Source organism: Stylophora pistillata, chromosome 6, assembly GCF_964205215.1.
Source record: "Stylophora pistillata chromosome 6, jaStyPist1.2, whole genome shotgun sequence".
Lineage (NCBI taxonomy): Eukaryota > Metazoa > Cnidaria > Anthozoa > Scleractinia > Pocilloporidae > Stylophora > Stylophora pistillata.
Window position 1 is genome coordinate 16759575 of NC_142524.1, and position 19743 is coordinate 16779317.

The window sequence follows — 19743 nt, forward strand, 5'->3', positions numbered from 1 at the left end:
GTTGTTTGAACCCCAGTACCTTAAACGCGAAGAAATCTCTCCAACATTCAGAAATGTAAAAAAAGCGAGAAATTGGCCAGAACTCATTCCGGTATAATAATTCATGTCATCATCTGATCCAATAAATCGATGGAATCCAAATCTCAGGCTTTCTATTTGTTTCTGCAAACCTTCATTTTTGATAGATAACACTTTCATTTCGTTTTGTAATCTTTCAAGTTTCTCCTCCAAATTTGTTGGGTTCACCAGCAACCGAACCAGCACAAGCGGCGGCACCTTGCAATTGTACGTTTATATGGTCAGTTAACTCCTTCCCACCTTCACATATTGTATCGCAATTGTATCCAGAAGAAAGTACTTTGTTAAATGGCCAAATTCCTTGTGGCATATTGGTGGTCATCACTCTCTTCTTAGTTGGAAATTTGTTATCCATGGCTGCTGTGATGGAAAATCAAGAAAAATAATGTTTCTACATTGTAGTGCAAGTAATTTAGCAGAAACAGTTCTCAAACTTTTCAAAAATGGACTCAGAGAACATAATGAGCTTTAGCCCTCTCGCATCCGAGTAGATTATGGAGTAGAAAACGTCTTAATTTGTGATGAGATGGTGGCTCGCTAGGGGGAAGGAAGACAAAGTTTTATTGCTGGCTCATCTACTAGCAATCAGCGTATTGAGAGACTTTGGCGTGACATTTATAGTTGTGTTTGCCATTTCTTCTACTATACATTTTATGCCATGGAGCAAGCTGGGATTCTTGATGTTGAGAATCTAATTCAGTTGTTTGCATTACATTTGGTTTTTACAAGAAGGATAAATATATTGCTCTCAAGGAGTTTTTAGCAATGTTTAACAATCATAAATTGTCTACTGAGAATAACTGGACACCAAATCAGAAATGGTCAAATGGACTCCTACACAAACATCATCCAGTGAGTAGAAACAATGCTGATGATGAACATATCAATGAACAGTTTTATGGTGTGGACTCGGATGGTCCTCTTCCACTGGCAGATGATCAGTAGGGTGTTGTAGTACCCCCTATTGGAGTACCAAATATGGACAACATTAGCAACTATGTAATGCAACAAGTAATTGTTGAGGAACCCTCTCCACAAGCTAGCATTGACATTTACATTAGAGTTTTACAAAATAATTGTTGTCCAAAAACTGGAAGAATAAAGGCAAGCTTTGTAAACATGCAAATTGCATATTTCAGGCCGCATTGGACTATGTCATTTAATAGATTGTGATCAAGTGGCTTGAAATAGGCAAAATAAGCACAGAACCTGAAATGGTCTTGGAAAGTATTCTGTAGTGTTGGTATAGGAAATCGCACGATCTTGAGTACAATTCGTAAATTAATAAGTATGCGATGTTTTAAAAATTCTCAAAATTGGACGAGCCTGTTAATGCGTTAGGTCCAATTTGAGAATTTTTAAAACATATTGAGTACCTATCTATTACGAATTATTGTGACTGGTATTTCATTGATAAAATCTTAGGAAATTCATATAATTATATTTCTTTGAAATAAAAGCTAGCGCTAAGAAGTCACGACGTTTCGACCTCTCTGAGGTCATTTTCAAGTGAGTAAGTTTTCCAAATCAGCCTAAATATGTTGAAGCAAGTTGAAGACGATAAAATGTGGTGAACGCTAAAATATGTGAAAAGTGTAAACAATATACAATGGCAGAGAATAAAATAATAAAATAATCGTAGCATGAATTGTTCTAAACAAATAGTTTCGCGCGAATTGAATAGCACTGTTTGTTTAGCGTTGGTTTCAGATGACGTATCGTCACTGTTTACCAACGTTCCTGTGGATGCAACTATCGAGAGCATCACAGAGAGAGCCTTTGAAAACGACTGGTTCAACAGAGAATACGATCTTAACATCACGAAGTCAGATTTGATGGAGCTGGTGAGAATCGCCACCAAAAGTCAGCTATTTCAGTTCTAAGTTAAGTTGTACGAACAAGTGGACAGTGTAGCAATGGGATCGCCACTGGGTCCCCTTATGGTAAACGCCTTCATGTGTAGAATTGAGAGACAGCTAGAAAGAGAGAACAAGATGCCTATCTTCTATAAGCGCTTTGTAGATGATACACTTAGTGTAATGCCTGATCCGGAAGCAGCCTCAGAATTCCTGGAGACATTGAACAAGTCTCATCCCTCTATTGATTTCACAATGGAACTCCAAGAAAATGGTAGGCTTCCCTTTCTCGGAATGGATGTTATCAGGAATGGTCTCCGTCTAGACACCATGGTCTACAGAAAACCGACGGACAAAGGGCTTTTGCTACACTATCACAGTCACGTTGACGCCAGATACAAACGGTCACTGCTGATACCCATGCTAAACCGTGCGTTCCAACTCTCGTCTACCTGGAAGCTTTTTCATGAGGAATGTGAACGCCTTAAAGAGATCTCCCGACTGCGCTATCCTGACGACCTTGTGCAGGCAACCATTCGCAGATTCGTTGAATCAAAAGTGTCTGAGGATTCACATACCCGACTGACTGATAAAAGAGAAGCCCCAGTCAGAATCGTGTTGCCCTACAAGGACCAGAAATCTGCAAATGTAGTATGAAAACAGTTGGCTGACCTCAGTCGGAAGGTCAATGTAGATATTAGCCCAGTTTACACAAGTAAAAAGATCAAGAATAAAATTAGGGTCAGGGAAGACAAACCGCCTCTTGTGAGTCAACAATGCGTGGTGTATTCATTTCAGTGTGGCCTGTGTGATGCAGGCTATGTCGGCTACATGTGCCGACACTTACACCAACGAATTGAAGAACACAAAGGATCGGCAATCGGACACCACCTCAGGGATCAGCACGACTTGGAGCCAAAAGACATCACACAGAATTTTCGAATCTTAAGGAAGTGTCAGAACAACTTTGACTGCCTTGTTTTTGAAATGTTTTTTATCAAAGAATTGAAACCAACGCTAAACAAACAGTGCAATTCAATTCACACCAAACTATTTGTTTAGAACAATTCATGCTACGATTATTTTATTCTTTTATTCTCTTTCATTGTATATTGTTTACACTTTTTCACATATTATAGCGTTCGCCACATTATTTTTATCGTCTTCAACTTGCTTCAACATATTTATGCTGATTTGGAAAACTTACTCACTTGAAAATGACCTCAGAGAGGTCGAAACGTCGTGACTTCTTAGCGCTAGCTTTTATTTCAAAGTCAATTTCTAAGAAACTACTTTTTAAGAATTATATTTCTTTCTCAGGAATTTCGTTTTTCTTCTTTTTGTTCTTGCTACAAAGAGGACTAAGACATTGTGCTATTTAGAATTATGTGGCAGTGTTGTAGGCTAATTCCCCCCCCCCCCTTTTTTAAAGCATTTTTAGTATTATGCAATAGAACCAGAGCTCCTAATCATCTAAACCCTTCCCCCTTGGCAAAACCCTGACAATGCTCTACACTATGTAGCTCCCCATCTTTTATAAAAACAACCCTTTTTTGTGGATTGTTGATGACATTTATGACCGCTTTAGCCACCTCCTGGACTCTTTAGATCTGTCTTGGCTGGATCCTGCCCTTTTTGCTGAAGTCATCCATAATAAAGGTGCCCCTCTTGAACAATGCTGGGGATTCATTAATGGCATGCCCCACAAGAAACCAGCATATCATGATCAGTGGACACAAGAGAGTGCACTGTATCAAGTTTCAGGTATCAAACCATTCAACTTTTACTTCCCTTTTTGGATATGGACTGAGAAGATTCTCTCTATCTTGTGATCTCGTTCGTTTAAAATTTGTATTTCTATTTATCTAGTCTGTTCAAGCTCCCAATGGTTTGATTGCAAATAATGTTTGGGCTAATAGAGGGCAAGAGGCAAGATGCCTTCATGCTTGGAGTGATTGGTTTAGCTGAGACACTCCGACGATTTCAGAGGCCTAATGGGGAACCTTATATCATCTATGGTGATACATCTAACTTCGTTCCTATTAAAAGAGAACATTCACTAATCAGTCTCACACCAAAGATAGGCCTAACTTTTTTGTTAAGTAAACATACAATTTCATATCTCTTAGGGGTAACATAAAACAACTAATGCTGACTACACCCAATTTTGTGCCTCCCAATATGAGGAATCTTGGGCCTAGGAAAAATTGTGAACCTCAAACTAAATATTTCTTCTTTTCTTTTTTACAATTTCCCCCAGGCCTTAACGAGCTTGCCATTTGGATGAAAAAGTCTTTTTTTCAAAACTTCCCACAGAGCAAGCTTCTTTTCCTGCAAAGCAGGGTAGCCTGCCTCATATAACTTATGTACTAGCTATTTCATCTCATCTGACCAAAAGTTTAAGCCCTGTGAAATGCTCACGTGTAATACCAGCAAGGGCATCCTCTCTCATTTCTTCAGCTTTTTTCTTCTCTTCTTTCTCTTTTTTCTTCTTCAGGTCTATTTTATCTTCTCTGTATGTGTGGATGTCCTGCAGCAACTGCTCTAACTCCCCATATTCTTCTTCTGTGCCTGACCTATCAAAAACAAAACATATAGGAAACGATCAGCCTTTGCAGTAGTGTATAATCACCCCAGACTAGTACAGTAAGTATTGTTCGAGTAGAAGAAAGTTAGATTCCCATGTCACATGACATTTTTTAGAGATGTATCAAAATAAATTAAGAAATAAACAGAAATTTGTTTAGGATAAAATATTATTTTTTTGCTTGCGTTGATGCGAAAAGTATTATTTCTCATGACAGAAACATAAAAAAGAGAAAAATTCTCATTTGTGAGTGTGAAATCATACTTTACGCCAAAATTTGCTATGTAGTAGTGGTTCTGGAAGCTTTTTTGATTCACTCAGTTGATTCACTCATTCATTTAAGTGACAATTACAGACTCTAAGAAGTCTTTTGTGGAATGTGACAACAATCAAAACAATTATTTAGTTAATTTAATCACTCCTCAATGTACCTGTTGAGTGCTTTTTTTGTCCTCATTTATACACTTCTCAAGGAGGCGTTCCATTCTTTCTCTGCATGCTCGGGCAGTCAGCGACACTGGCTTCCCTGGTGTAAGTTTACCAAATTCCACGCTTAGAATGCTTTCTATCGGCTCAAACTCGCTTTGTTTAATTTCCTGGCGTGAAGCAACTTCTGTAGCTAGCAGCAGATCTTGCTTTTGTAGTGGCCATACAATACAATACAATACTTTATTCAAGGGAAAGGAAAATAAAATTGTAAAAGTATCTCTCGAAAGGGGATATTCTAGAGGTTAACCCTATATAAAAGATTCCCCGAATAAAAAGATCAAAACATTATATACAGATAATTAAAAACTGTTTACCATCGTGTCAATCAATATTCATGTAAATCTTTAGTCTGTTACGAAATAAAGTCAATGATCCTGCGTGTACAATATCTTTAGGCAAATTATTCCACATATTAACGATCCGTACAAAAAAAGAAAATTTGTAGCAATTTACGATAGCTATTTTTACGTAGAGCTTATAATCGTGATTGGCTCTAGTTCGATTACATTTAGTAAGTTCAAAAAAGTCCGAAAAATGAAGACTATCTGTTTCCAGAACTATCTTGTAGCACTGGATCAGAGATAAAAACTCTCTTCGTTTCTCCAAAGTTTGCCAATTCAGTAGGCGGCAGCGGTCTTCATAGCTCATTTCTCCGCGTTTTTGCTTTAATGCCAACCGAGATGCCCTTCTTTGGACTTTTTCCAAGGATTCGATATCCTTTTTTTGGTAGGGGCTCCAGACGGGGACAGCGTATTCGAGTATAGGTCTTACTAACGACTTAAAGAGGCAGGAAAACGCATAGCGATTATCGTTTCCAAGTGATCGCCTAATTATACCCAACACTTTGTTCGCCTTGTTTACTATGTAGGAAACGTGTTTACCCCAAGATAGATCGTAGTTTATTGTGACCCCTAGGTCCTTGGCGCTGTCGACAGATTTTAGTTGCGTACCAAGGGAATAACTAGGCTTGGATCTGTCTCTACTGTGCGTTACACGCATAACTTCACATTTTTCAGGATTAAAGCGCAACTGCCACTTGTTAGCCCAATCGCTTAATTTGTTCAAGTCCAGCTGTAAGGCTGGTATATCCTTATCAGGCTCCATGATCTTGCGATAGATTTTAGTATCATCAGCGTAGATTTTCACGGTTGATGCAATGTTTGCCGAAATATCATTTATATAAATAATGAATAGGATTGGGCCGAGTACTGTTCCTTGAGGCACACCTGAAATCACGGGTGACCAGTCTGAACAATTGCCCCTTAACACTACACGCTGCCTTCTATTCGTCAAAAAATTTCTAATCCACAGTAGTAGAGAGCCGTCTATCCCATACCGTTGTAGTTTCAGCAGCAAGCGCTCGTGTGGCACGCTGTCGAAAGCCTTGGAGAGATCTAAGAAGATGATATCCGTTTGTTGCGAGCAATTCCTAGCCTTTGCCCAGTCATTGTAACATGTAAGTAATTGTGCCAACGTCGATTTACCCCTTAGATACGCAAATTGGTCTGGATTAAAAAGATTGAGGTCTGACCAAAAGTCGACCACACGGGACTTTACCACAGCTTCTGCAATCTTGCAAACAATACAAGTCAGTGATATTTGGCGGTAGTTCTCCATGAGATTTTTGCTCCCTTTCTTATGGACTGGCGTGATGTGGGCCGACTTCCATATACTTGGTAGTTGACCTTGAGAGAAGGATGTATTCAAAAATAAAGCCAGTGGAGATGACAACACTTGAGCACATTCTCTTAGGATGCGAGGTGATATGTAGTCGGGCCCGGGGGACTTGTAAATATTCAAATTTCTTAGCAATTTCTCAACTTCCGTGGCAGAACAAAAGATGTTACATAATTTCTCATCTGTAATATATTCAAGGTCGGGAAAGTTTTCGTGATCCTCAACAGTAAACACCGATGAGAAATAAGAATTCATACAATTGGCAATGCTCAGGTCGTCGTTAAGATACGAATCGTTCACCTTTAAGGACGTTAAATCACATTTGACTTTTCTCTTTGATTGAACAAAGTTCCAAAAAGGCTTTGAACTGTTTCCGGTCTTTAGTTCATCTGCCAGATTGTTTATAAATTGCCTACGTGCAGAGTTGCACTCCTTCTTCACATAGTTGTTGAATTTACGATATTTGTTCCAATCAGAAAGAGCACAGGTTTTTTTTGCCCTTTTATAAAGCACTTTCTTTCTTCTACACAACTTAATTAGATCCCCGCTTATCCATGGTGCATTCGAAGTTCTCTTCACTGTCCGCCTTGGGATACACTCGTTGACAGCAGATAAAAACATATCAGACCATGCAGCCCAAATACAATCAATGTCAGTATCCATAAAGGCACAATGCCATGGAGTGTAATGTAAAAGATTCCTGAGGTGATTCCAATCCGCCTTCTTAAATGAATAGCTCAACTTCTGCGATTTCCTTTCAGAGAATGATTTTCTTGATAGTAGCATAGAGATCGAGTTATGGTCAGAGAAGGGAAGGCCAACTTTTAGATCGTAGACTAGGTCAAGAGACGTGACGAATACCAAGTCTAAGATATTTCCGTTGCGAGTTGGGTCTTTGACCAGCTGGAATAGAAATTTGTCGTGTATGATATCCAACAAAAAAGTAGCGTTAGGTGAATCCACAGAAGTGCAGTCGGTGTTCCAGTCGAATTCGGGAATATTAAAGTCGCCAACAAGGACCATCTCTGGGTTTTGTGATGAAGAAAGCACAGTATCAAGAGCCGTTTGTAGATCCAACAGGCAGTTAATGCTACTGTTAGGCGGCCTATAGAAGACACCTAGACTAAATTTTTCTATTCGCCGGGAATAAAATATCGACAAATAATAATTCGGAATCGAAATTAACATCTTCTCTCACAGACGCACGCAACGTATCGCGTACAGCTATCAAAATACCGCCACCGCGTCGACCATTTTGAACACGATCACGCCTGAAAACCGTATAAATAGAAGGGAAGAGTTCACTATCCAAAATAGAGCTGTCCAAGTGAGTCTCCGTAAATACCATGAGATCATATTGATAGGTAGCAATCTCTAGTTCCAGCTGATTAATCTTGTTAACCAAACTCCTTGAGTTGGCGTAAAAGACAGATACATCTGACCTAGGATTTACATACGCCATGTTGTTTCCCTCACTGCTAACTCTCAAATTGCGATCACCAGTCTGTGGACCTGGATGGGGATGGATATCGCCGTGGCAGCAAATAAACTCGATGTTAAAGGTTGAAACATGGTTACTGTAATAAGGTAACCGGCTGTAGGTGTAACCTTTCTTCTTTCTTCGTATAAATCGATCGAAGTAACGAAGATGGCGGGCGATGCGGAGTTGTTCGGTACAAATTGTCTCCGTGAACAGCGAATGTCGCATTGAAAAGCTTCTAAAACCAGGCCTAACGTCCATACCACATTCGTGGCCGTAACAACTATGTTTCAGAGATAATACAGAGAAACCGCTAGCGCAAAAAAGGAAAAATATTACACAGGCGTGTCGTGAACGTCCGGTCGCATACATGATGGGCTAAATACATCTGGTCATCTGTTTGTTGGCTAAATACATCTAGTTCATCTGTTTGTTGGCTAAAGGAAGGCCAAATAATCTTAGTGCAGTTTTCAGCTGAGTTTCGAAAAATCAAAACTAACTGAAATCACAGCAGCCTGACTGATTGATATCATCGTTAGCTAAGGAAAACTCAAAGTAAAAAAAAAAAAAAAAAAAAAAAAAAAAAAGTCGGAAAGGCCATCGGAAAGGACATGCCATGATCTTCCAAGGGAATGTGAAAGACAGATTTGACATGCGAGCCGCCATTTTGGAGTTTTCATGTTCACGAACTGCTCTCAATTCAAGTAGCTTAAATCGTTCCAAAACTTAGTTTCAATCTAGAAATTGCACCTAGAGCTAGCAAACAGATATAGGAACATGGTCCATGTGATAAAACAGGAGTCCTGAGCGAATTTCGTGTATAAAACTCTGCCGTAAATCACTTACCGCAGAAAGGTTGTCTTCATGTTGAAACGCGAACGGCGAACTGCAAACGTGACGGCGAGGAAGTGGTCACGTGACATCTTGAGGTTTGCGGTTCGCGGTTTTCTCTGTAAAACTCGGTGCTAAAGGTCTCTAATGCTCTACATTACTAAAGGACCCTGCCTTTCACCTCCCCTTGACACACATCCAAGACAAAAAAATATATATATATGTTTACGAATGGATAATGAACTACAGAGCATTTCTCAAGCTTACATTTTCTGACAAGCTACTTTGCAAGCAATCTTAGTTCCTGTTTTAAGGTAGGTCAGTGCATCAGATAAAGGTCCAAGTAAATGCAAAAGCTAACTTGGTCAGCTTTTATAGATTGAGATGCGTTAATTTACCCGGATTTATATGAAGCTTAATGTTTTATGCCCAGCAAAGTGATAATGCTTGGTTTACACATTGTATGTTTTGACTATATAGGCCGGGAAAGTTAATTATATAAACAGAATGCTTTCAGATTCGTGTACTATAGCAATATATATCCATAAATATAAAACATAAAAATGTACTGACTCGTTTTCTGACATTCCACCTCGGCGACAGGAAGTCTCACCATCCTGGTTTCTCAACAAGGGAGCCACTTGGAGAAGAACTGCACGGTTCGTAATTGCATCATAGTCCTCGTGTTGTGTGATGCGTTTTATCCGTTCAATGGAACCATCAAAAACCATCTTTGTAGATGAATTTGTTAGCTCCCTGCAACATCGAAACTCCAGGGAACCAACTAACGTCCTGGTATTACATTGCTTGCAGCGACACCTGAAGAAGACAGCAAAATTGTTGTCTAACAAAGGTTTGCTATAAGTATATATACAAGGAATTTTAAAGGACCAGTTTTACTAACCAGGAATCTACGTCCACAGTTGTCTTGTATCTAGCCTCCAGAGTTGACGGGGTAAGTCCATCAACGTCAGTTTCTTCGTCGTTCTCGTCTGCGAGTGGCTTATCTTGATATGGAGCTATCACACCAGTGATAACTCCCCATTCCTCTTCAGAACTGTCGCTTATTCCACAATCCATACTTTCTGTAGCGTCAGACGACTCATTACTCTCGGAATTGCTGGACGTTTTGAAGCGCGAAACGATAGAATTGAGCGAGTAATCACTTCGTGTTACAAGGAAAACGATGAAAGTTGTTGACCTTGCCAATCAAGGGATCGAACAACAAGACTTCACGAGTCCAATTCTCGCCCCAGTCTTCGGGAACAATTTTACACGTAAATTTAGCGTGTTTCGGGCGCTAAAAATGGACCATAAAAGTTGTTTCATTCATTTTGAACTCTCAAACCGTTTATTATACACATGGAACTAGCTTTCAAGAAAAAAAATTCTGTGTCATATACACTTTAAGGAGAAAAAAGAGATGTATTGTAATTGCTAGTGGTGTAAGTAACCAGTATTCTAAATACTGTAAGTAATGCATATAATTAGCGGTAAATGTTATAGTGTACTTTCATTAGTGCAAGTTAGCAGTATTGTAAGTAATGTATTGTACTCCAGTGTACTGTCTAGTACAGTAAAATTTTATGTTAAAAAAATTAAATTAAAAAAATTAAAAACAAAATTAAAAAAATATGAGCACACAGAAAAATAAATGCTGAACACCATAAACACAATTTGACCATAGAAAAAAACGCTAGTTTTACCAGAACAGGCCCTCACATTTGCTCTCCTATTGTACCTTTTGATTAAAGGGGCATCTAATTTCTACTCATTTTGAACACAAGGTTTCTCAATTTTAACCCTTTGATTCGCAATAGTTATCATAATCAAATTTTTAACACGCTATCAAGAGAAAAGGCTATAAGAGTTGTTAAAATGATCACAAAGAGAAATTGCTCAGGTGGAGATCAGTCAGGAGAATCTTTCCTATTTAAATTCATGATTTATACTAGGCTGTAGCTCAAACTAGGAGCCCGAGTTTATAATGCCGTCTTGCAAAGTTACACAGAATGGTAAACAACTAGTCATCACCTCTTGGGCTTAAACATTTTTGTGCCGCCACTGCCTGATACAAAAACCCAAAAACCTAATGGGAAAAATGAAAACGTATTCCCCATCAAAACACAGGTGCACCAACCTCTGGGGGTTAGAGGTAAAACAGTTTAATTACATGCAAGATATTTAACGTAAAACTAGAGAAGTTCAAGAGCCATGATGAATACATTACAAATGTCAAACCTTAAATACGGCCTACAACAAAAGACTCAATAAACGCCACAGTGGCCCACGTGCCAACATACCAATAGGAAAATATTCTTTGTCACTGCCACTTACAGTTTAGTTCCGCCGAATGTAAATATTTTTTATTTGAATTCACGACTCGTACACAAGAGTGGGTGCATGCAATAATAATGCAGCTCAAACTAGGAGCTGCTGAGAATACAAATAACGAGAATACAAATATCAGGCGCAAGGAGATAGAAACCACTTAACGGCTTTTGACGAGTCTGCAACATAACCATCTCTAGTGTTTTCCGAACGCCATCTCCCGTGTCTCTTACACAGTCTGTCAGAAATACCGCCTTTAGCAGCGGAAGATGCATCACCACTTCTAAAGCTGTGCCAGGAAAAGGATGCACGATCTAGGCTTACATCAACTAACTCTTTTGACAAATTCTCACGACATCTGGTGTATGAGATCTTGGACCCGGCACGGGCAAATTGGGTTACGGATCTAGTCTGTATATTCCTAAACAGGAAGTCATTGCCACCATCAAGAGATGTAGGGAGAACGAGTTTAGCCTGGGACAAATATTTCATAAGGTTAGCCAAGGGGAAGAGGTCAGAGGTCAGTTTTGACAATTGGTACAACGGCACCCTCACAATACTGATCGGTTTTGCTGCTTTCAATAAATAATTCAAAATATGTTGGATGTGGAATTACGTCCTTGAGTCTTAGGTTTGGAAGCTCATCAACCGCAAGAACCCTGCGTAGGCAAGGAGTGCCACAGCCATATCGACCAAAGAGCCATCCAGGTTCTGGAAGAACTTAAAGAGAATTTGCGTAGTCATTGGCGACTTCTTAGATTTCTAATGTGACAATCTCCGTTGGGCAGATTCCAAAACTTTCTGTGGAAGCGTGTGGCTTGTTGGTGGCTGGAAACCAGCAAGGTCACGTGCCCACCAGATGCTATACAAGGGCATCGGGACCGGAGCCAGAGAAGTAGAAGCTTGAAGGACGCTGAGTAATTACAGAGACACGAGAGCTGGGGTTGCTGGCAAGACACTGATCTCAGGGAACCCAGAGGTCCAAGAACGCCAGCGTTTAAAACCACAAAGATACGTAGCAGTTTTAGTATCTGCTCTGGAGCCAAGGACCACTTGGAGTAACTTGCTTGCCAAGAGAATGAAGGAAGGATCTTACACGTGGGTAAGCTTGGACCACGTGAGACTGGAAAAAAAACGTTTAGGAAGACAAAAAACAGAAGAAGGAGAAACTGTAACCAAAAGATTGGTTGGGGGCCCACGGTAAAAGGATATACTAAAAACGATGCTATGGATTATGACTAAGTTGAGAACAGTAGGAGTAGTATGAAACTACACAACGCATGCAGACACGGGTATTACGGCCACTAAACGTACATGAAGGCCAAAAGGAAGGACTTGGAAGCAAACATATCTAACCTTACCCTTGTAATACCAGGAAAACCCAAAACAACCCTGGTGAGGAGGGAAAATCTCCATGCGATGATAACCACTATAAATATCCAATGAAAACATGAAGTGACCTGCATCCAAAAAATTCTAAGCGACCCTAAGGTGCTTGTTAAAGGATTCACATTATGAGGTATCGCGTCCGTTTCAAAAACATGATTAGTGATTAGCAATTCAGATATTTCTTCTTCGATGAAACCCGCATTGGCTAAGGCAAACATTGTTATTCGAGAAGCTAACAGGGGGCATGGAATAAAAAGGAATATGATAACCTGTATCAATCACATCTAAAATGCATGGGCACCAATAGATTTCCAAAACTGAATGTGGGTTAAGTCTACCTGCTATAATAATATTAGAGCTTAAGAGCGACTCTCTGTAGTGACCGAATGAGATTGAAAAAATGTGGCACAAGGTCGGAAAAATGGACCCCCCGATATCTCGTCCAGAGCCTGTGGTATGCTAAGAATCGTGATCTAAGTCTTAGGTTCTAGAGTTTTTACATATTTGAGAAAATTACGAAAAACTGTCGACCACCTGTGAAGCTGAAAAATCACAGAAATGAGGTCAAATTTCATAATCAGATAATTGAACTCGCGTGAATGCGCATAACAAATTATGGCTTTCCTTAGTTTATAATTTTATTTAGGAGGTATTGCTAAGCTGCCTTGATGATATTTTAGACTTACAATATTAATTCTGAATTCCTGGAGAGCAAGCGAAGAGAGCCGAAATCACAGTATTCTCGTGATGTTGGTTCTTTAACGTCCCCTGCCGAAATTAACTAATTGATAGGTGCAGGAGACGGGACCTCCGGCTTTATGTCCCATCCGAGAAGACGAAGCAATGTGAGTGAAGCGTCTTGCTTAAGGACACAATGGGAAGCCCCAGCCAGGACTTGAACACGGACCATCTGACCCAGAGTCCAGCGCACTGACCACTGGACTACTCACGCCTCACATGTAGAATTATGTAGAATTCTTTCAAAATTAAATTCTTGTAAGTACAAGAGCTGTTTTTGAACATGATATAATTTTTTTCTTGGCAAAGTTATTTCTGAGGCGAGCGGCCCCATGCAAGTTGACCCAATTTGACCTTTCGAAGAGATTTTGTTTCACCAGGAAATGTAAACAATTCGACAAGCCTTAGCTCACTTTCTGAGCAAACCATTGAAAGACCCTGCCATTTTCCATTAAAACTGCCCAGTAAACCTGAAATAATACTTCGATGACAGCTTACCTGCCAAAGGGGTGTTTGAGGGCAAATTATTTTGATGTTCTCAGTTAATTTTTCGATTGCTTTGTTGCCACGCTTCACTGATAATTTAGGGTCGTATCTTGACATCGAGCTTGTACGCCAGTTCCCAGGTTAAGCTTGTGCAACACTTTTCCGCAAAATCAATCCAGAAGTTGCAATATCTACCTCTCTGGGAGCAACCTCTTGATATTCGTTTAGTTTCTTGTATGATAAAAAAAATTTGTGAGCGCAAGACGCAAATCTCGGTATAGTGGGCGTAACGCAATCTTTCCTTCGTCACTTCCAGACCAGGTGATGAATTTTTTTTTCTGACAGGGGAGTGGGAAAGAAGTTTTCTGATGCAATGTTGCATGTAATGCATTTAACGGTTCATTATATGGCCACTGCAACAATTTAATTGAGATTTTCCTTCATTATATAAACATACACAAGACTTTTTCATGTCTTTCGTTCCAAATATTTAAACAGTAATTCACTCAATTGCTTTTGCTCAAAATACCTTCTTCTTCCGAGTTAAAATGGGACAACTTCCCGTTTTTCTCCTTAGCGCATCTTAGCTATTGCTCAGCTCAGTGGGTAGTGGAAAATAGCTTAGAGTTCGTAACCATACCCTATTCACTCTCCCTAGTCCCCTACCCTCCTTTGTGCTAACTTTAAATTTAAAGTGGGTGAAAACAAAATGTATTTGGCCCATTCCACTTTTTTTAATTAAAGGGGGTTGGGGGGGGGTAATGAAAGACTTTGAAAAGGAGAATGTGCGGGCGCAAGCCGGAAAATAAATTTCCCGCTGAGCGCAAACTTATATAAAATCCCTGCAGCATCTTAGTGACATGGACTCTAAGGGGCATGCCCATATGACAGTGTTCCCACGATTGACTTACGCTTAGGTTAGGGTTTTGCGTGGTATTTGGGTCGTGATACTGAACAACGTACCCTCCTCCTATCCCCCTACCCCACCCTTGTGCTAACTTTGGGCTTTACTTAAACGTTTTGCAGCGACATTTTTGACAGAACTCTTCAATTTTGTCTGCATGGGGTTGTTTACGTTTGATTGTTACATCAACAGCAATGTCAAGCCCAGCGCAAATGTCTCTTAGTTTTGCAACCGATAACTTGGTTGTGTTGAGTTTCCCTCCTGAAGTCATTTCGCATAGATTATATTTATCCCACATGGTGGGGTGCCCCGGCAAAAGTTCCCGAGAAACCTCATTCATCAATTCTTCGATGGTTGCCTCCTGGGTGGCACATTCAATCTCTTCTTCAAGATCATCATCGTTAAACAGAGACTGGAGAAGAATCCAGCGACCTGAGATGCAGTCAGAAACTCTTCACTACTGAACATCCGTTTTCCTTGCGAGTCCACGGCAGACATCATAGAGCGCGCAACTGATGCCGGATCACTTTTTCGTCCTGACTGCTCACCTTGTTGAAATTTCTCAGTCAGGTAGTTCTTTGGCTTGTACATAACTCTACATCTACGGGAAGCACTTGACTTGAGCGCCCAGCCCTTCGGTAGTATTTCGTGAGAAGATGGCGTTTCTGCAACTGCGTCGAGCTCAGGAAAAGCTGCGCATGGCCCCTCAAGCCTTTGACCATATTCAGCAGCAGCTCTATCCAGTAGAGTATATTGCTCAAGAGCACGTTGGTGTTTTTCACAATCTAAATGCCGCTGCATTGATGAATATCTCACAAATGTTTTGACACAACCCTCCTCAGGACAGCTGAAGATCGCTGCGTTACTGTCTTCCTCTTTGATATGCACTGGTGGATGTGGATCTCGAACTGATGCTTTTATGCGCCTCTCCTTGACAGATGTAAATGTGCTTGAGTAAGAGCGAGTAACTCCGGTAAGGGGCGGTAGGTCAGACGGGGATGGGCAATGCAATTTCTCTTTAGGGATGATTTGCCATCGCCGATACCATACGCCCTCCAAACTAGTAGCCCTTCTTCCTTGTACTCGACATTACTGAGCTGACTTATACCCTCTATCTTTGAAGACAGCACCGTCGGGACTTGGACAGTCTCACACAATGCTACGTTAACACAAGGAACTCCACCAGAAGAGAGTATTGCGTCTCTCATCTGCTCAGGCGTCTCGATATCATTTCCAGCGTTAAGATAAATCCTCATGTGTGACTTTATAGTCGCAGCCTTCCGATCACATGCCACCTTGCCCCCTTGTCGATCAGAAAAATCTAGACGCCTGAATCTTGACACCTTCATGGCCAAGGGCTGCTGCACAGACGAGAGTGGTTCCGCAGTGGTAGCAGCCGGCATTATCCTGCCGATAACAGACGGTCTTGAGCCCAGGCATGGCGATCTTGAGCTGCCGAATAACATCAGCCATAACAGCAAGGGCTGCGCAGCTGTCTTGACTACAGGACTTGAAAATGTGTGCGAACGTTAGCATGTGCAACTCCCCTCCCTCTCGTCTTGTGGCAACTGTCAAATTCCATGGGATCCCGCGTTTACCGAACCAATCGGTCTGGCTTTCTCTATACTTCCGAGGAAGATATTTCATTGCCCAGTCTTCAACAATTAAAACAGACGACTCATCAATCGCTTCCAAAAGCTGTACACTGGGTATATCCTGATTGACAGAACAGAGGAGATCAGATTTCTAACGCTAATATAGCGGTCTTTGCATTCTTGACTCGGAAAACAAGTTCTGCCTTCGTGTTGGATGTCATGTTTTGACTTTGCGCAACCAAACCTTCCTCGATATCATTTAGAGTTGACGTCAATGTAGCGCAGCGCTCACACACGTCACTGTGATAGTGATCTCATGTGGCCTGGAACGAAGGCTCCTTCGGGTCACTTAAAGCGAATGATCTGCAGTGATCTGTTACTGTAGAACTCTGGGAAACGTGGACCTGCAATAAACGTTTGAAAAAAAGTTATAATTAAGAAGCGCTGCTTTAAAGAGTACTAGGCAGAAAGATAGAGAAGATTTCACATGACTGTCAGACTTCTGTTCATTTTGTTTTCCTATTGATTGAGGGGCTTAGTCTGTTTTTAGTGAGCCAATCAAATGGCGAACCAAACCCAAATGCACGTTTACTCATATCACTACCAAACGTAGGTCAGACATATTTCGCCTCCTGATGGATTTGTTTTTTAATGGGTTCCGCTCCTGGTTGGCTGAGGAATATTTTTTGTGGTTAGTTTTACAACAGTCATGTGAAATCCGCTCTAACATTTTGTTATCGTATGTTTCGTTTGAACCGATCGGCACGCCCATTGAGTTAGTCCTTACTAGTAATCAGCCTTTGAGTGCTGGACAGTAGAACCGTGAAACTGACAAATATTTAGCGGTAAATAGCACCAACTGGACAAAAAAAAAACAATAGAAATGATGCTATTTAATGGTATTTCGATTAAATTTCTAGCAGGTGGTAGAGGTTGTTTTTCTAACTCCGAAAACTTGGGAGTGTGTGATCGTAGACGCCATATTGAATGGACAAGACAAAGATTTGGGGCAAGTGACATTGAGAGGTATAGGGGTATCTGCCTAGTGCGGGTCACACCCACCTTAAAGTCGCTTTTAAGGTACCGCTTGCTTGCGCGTAGATTATTTTCCTGCTGTTTCGCCCATCCCATGCCTTGTCCTACATTTCCAAGGGCTTAAACAACATCACACAGATCGTCAAATGCTTCCGCACCTGCAGCACTAACATAATCGAGGCCTTGAACCAATGTCCGAACAGACGCAGCGCACTTGCTCAAAATCCGCGGAAGGGTAGCGCGGCTTAGTGGCGTGAACCCAGACTCCTGGTAGTAAGTCATATACTGGATGACTATTCGCTCTGGGATAATCATCCGTATGACGTTTGGAACCTTGATAGTCTCTTTGGTCGATAACATGATTGTTCTTTCGTCAAAAGGCAAATCTTGGATAATATGGGGACTAGAGATGAATGCTATGAAGTGGTCGATTTGAGCAGTGGATACTCTCATCCTTGGCGTCGGAACTGTTACCACTGGTGCTTCCCTTCCATATACTAAGCAATGGCGTCTGGCCTCAGTAAATTAATACTGAGATAAATCGGGTATCCAGTGTCGGAGCTGATTCAGTGTCAACTTATCAGCCATAATAGACAGGATTTGCCGACGCGTCTCCCAGCTATCCGCTGCACGGTAGCATTCAGCGAGTGCGCTCATCATGGTTTCGTCGACTGAACTGCTTGTGGCTTCCTCTCCGTTACATTGTAAGGTTCTTTGTATGACACCAGAGGAATAGACTGCCTTGAAGAGAGAACCACTATCACTTGGAGCTATGTCATGTAGAAGTGTAGATAGACCTTGACTTGCCTTCCGCACTTAGTAGCGTCATGTTCTTTCACTCACTTCTTCCCAAGGCCACTGTAGCCGAGAACGAATGGGACTGATTTCTCGAGTGCGCAAGTAATCATTGAGTGGGTCAGTGGTGTTGGACTTTGGTTCGTGCTTTGTTGTAGCTGATGTGCTGTCAAAGGAGATCTCCTCAGAGGAGGACGAGTCGTCGCTTGGTGGCAAATAGAAGCTTCCTCCTGGGGTGGCTGGGGCACTGTGTTCAGGACGAGTAAGAGTCAGTGAAGATCAAACACTCCATCTCTAAGCCTCGACATATCTCTTACGGTGTACCCCAGGGATCAGTACTTGGTCCACCACTCTTTCTAATGTATACCTCGCCTACAGAAGACATTGTTGCTGAACATTGCCTAAACTGTATGATATATGCTGATGATTCCCAACTTTACATAAAAATAAACTCCTCTGACAGAATGCTGGGCATGGAAAGATTGAAACCATGTGTTATAGCAATCATGGAGTGGGCCAAGAAAAACAGATTGCAGTGCAACCCTTCAAAAACAGAAATAATTCATTTCCTCTCACGCTTCTCAAAAAATCCTCCTTTCTGTAATATCAATATTGGAGATGATATCATTAATTTATCTAATACTGTCCGAGACCTAGGCGTCATGCTTGATTCTGCGATGAACTTACGCTCGCGTATAAATTCCATCTGTAAATCGTCGTCTCTACCAATCAGAAATATTGGTCGCGTTCGTAAATACCTCTCGACGCAGCAAAATGAAAGATTGATACACGCCTTCATCTCATCGAGACTTGATTACTGTAATAGCCTATTGTACGGTCTACCGATTCGTGACATCGAAAAATTCCAACGGATCCAAAACACAGCTGCCCGCTTGTTAGTCGGTGCTAAATCAAGAGACAGTATAACACCTATACTTATGAAACTTCATTGGCTCCCGGTCACAAAACGAATTCAATTCAAGATACTGTTGATAACATACAAAGCACTAAATGACATGGCTCCAACCTATCTTGTTGAACTTCTTAGTCGATATATTCCAGCACGAAACCTCCGTTCATCAAACATGAATCTACTTGAGGTCCCAACAATTCGAACTAAAACGTATGGGCAAAGAGCATTCTCCTACCCTGCACCGTATTTGTGGAATCAACTACCTGAATGCATAAAAAACGCCGAATCTGTTGACTCCTTTAAACGCTTATTGAAAACTTATCTTTTCAAAAATTAAGCCACCAGATTTTTTTTGATATCGTACGTTGTCAAATATATGTATAACACGTAATAATTCATTAGTTTAGATAGAGTAGCGTAAAATTACATGTATAGGATTTTTATTGAAATTTTGTTAATTGTAATTGTAAAGCGCATAGAGTTCAATTTTAATGCGCTATATAAGAACTTATTATTAAATTAAAAAAGAGTTAGAGGCCTCGCACATGCTAGCTTCGCT

General features: G+C 40.8%; 3 pseudogenes; 2 read left to right on the forward strand and 1 right to left on the reverse strand.

Moving 5' to 3' along the window:
- The first annotated feature begins 337 nt into the window (after positions 1-337).
- Positions 338-1154, forward strand: LOC148728545 (uncharacterized; annotated as a pseudogene).
- Positions 1155-1755: 601 nt separating this feature from the next.
- Positions 1756-3005, forward strand: LOC148728546 (uncharacterized; annotated as a pseudogene).
- A 12180-nt stretch (positions 3006-15185) lies between these two features.
- Positions 15186-18405, reverse strand: LOC148728547 (uncharacterized; annotated as a pseudogene).
- Between the last annotated feature and the right edge of the window lie 1338 nt (positions 18406-19743).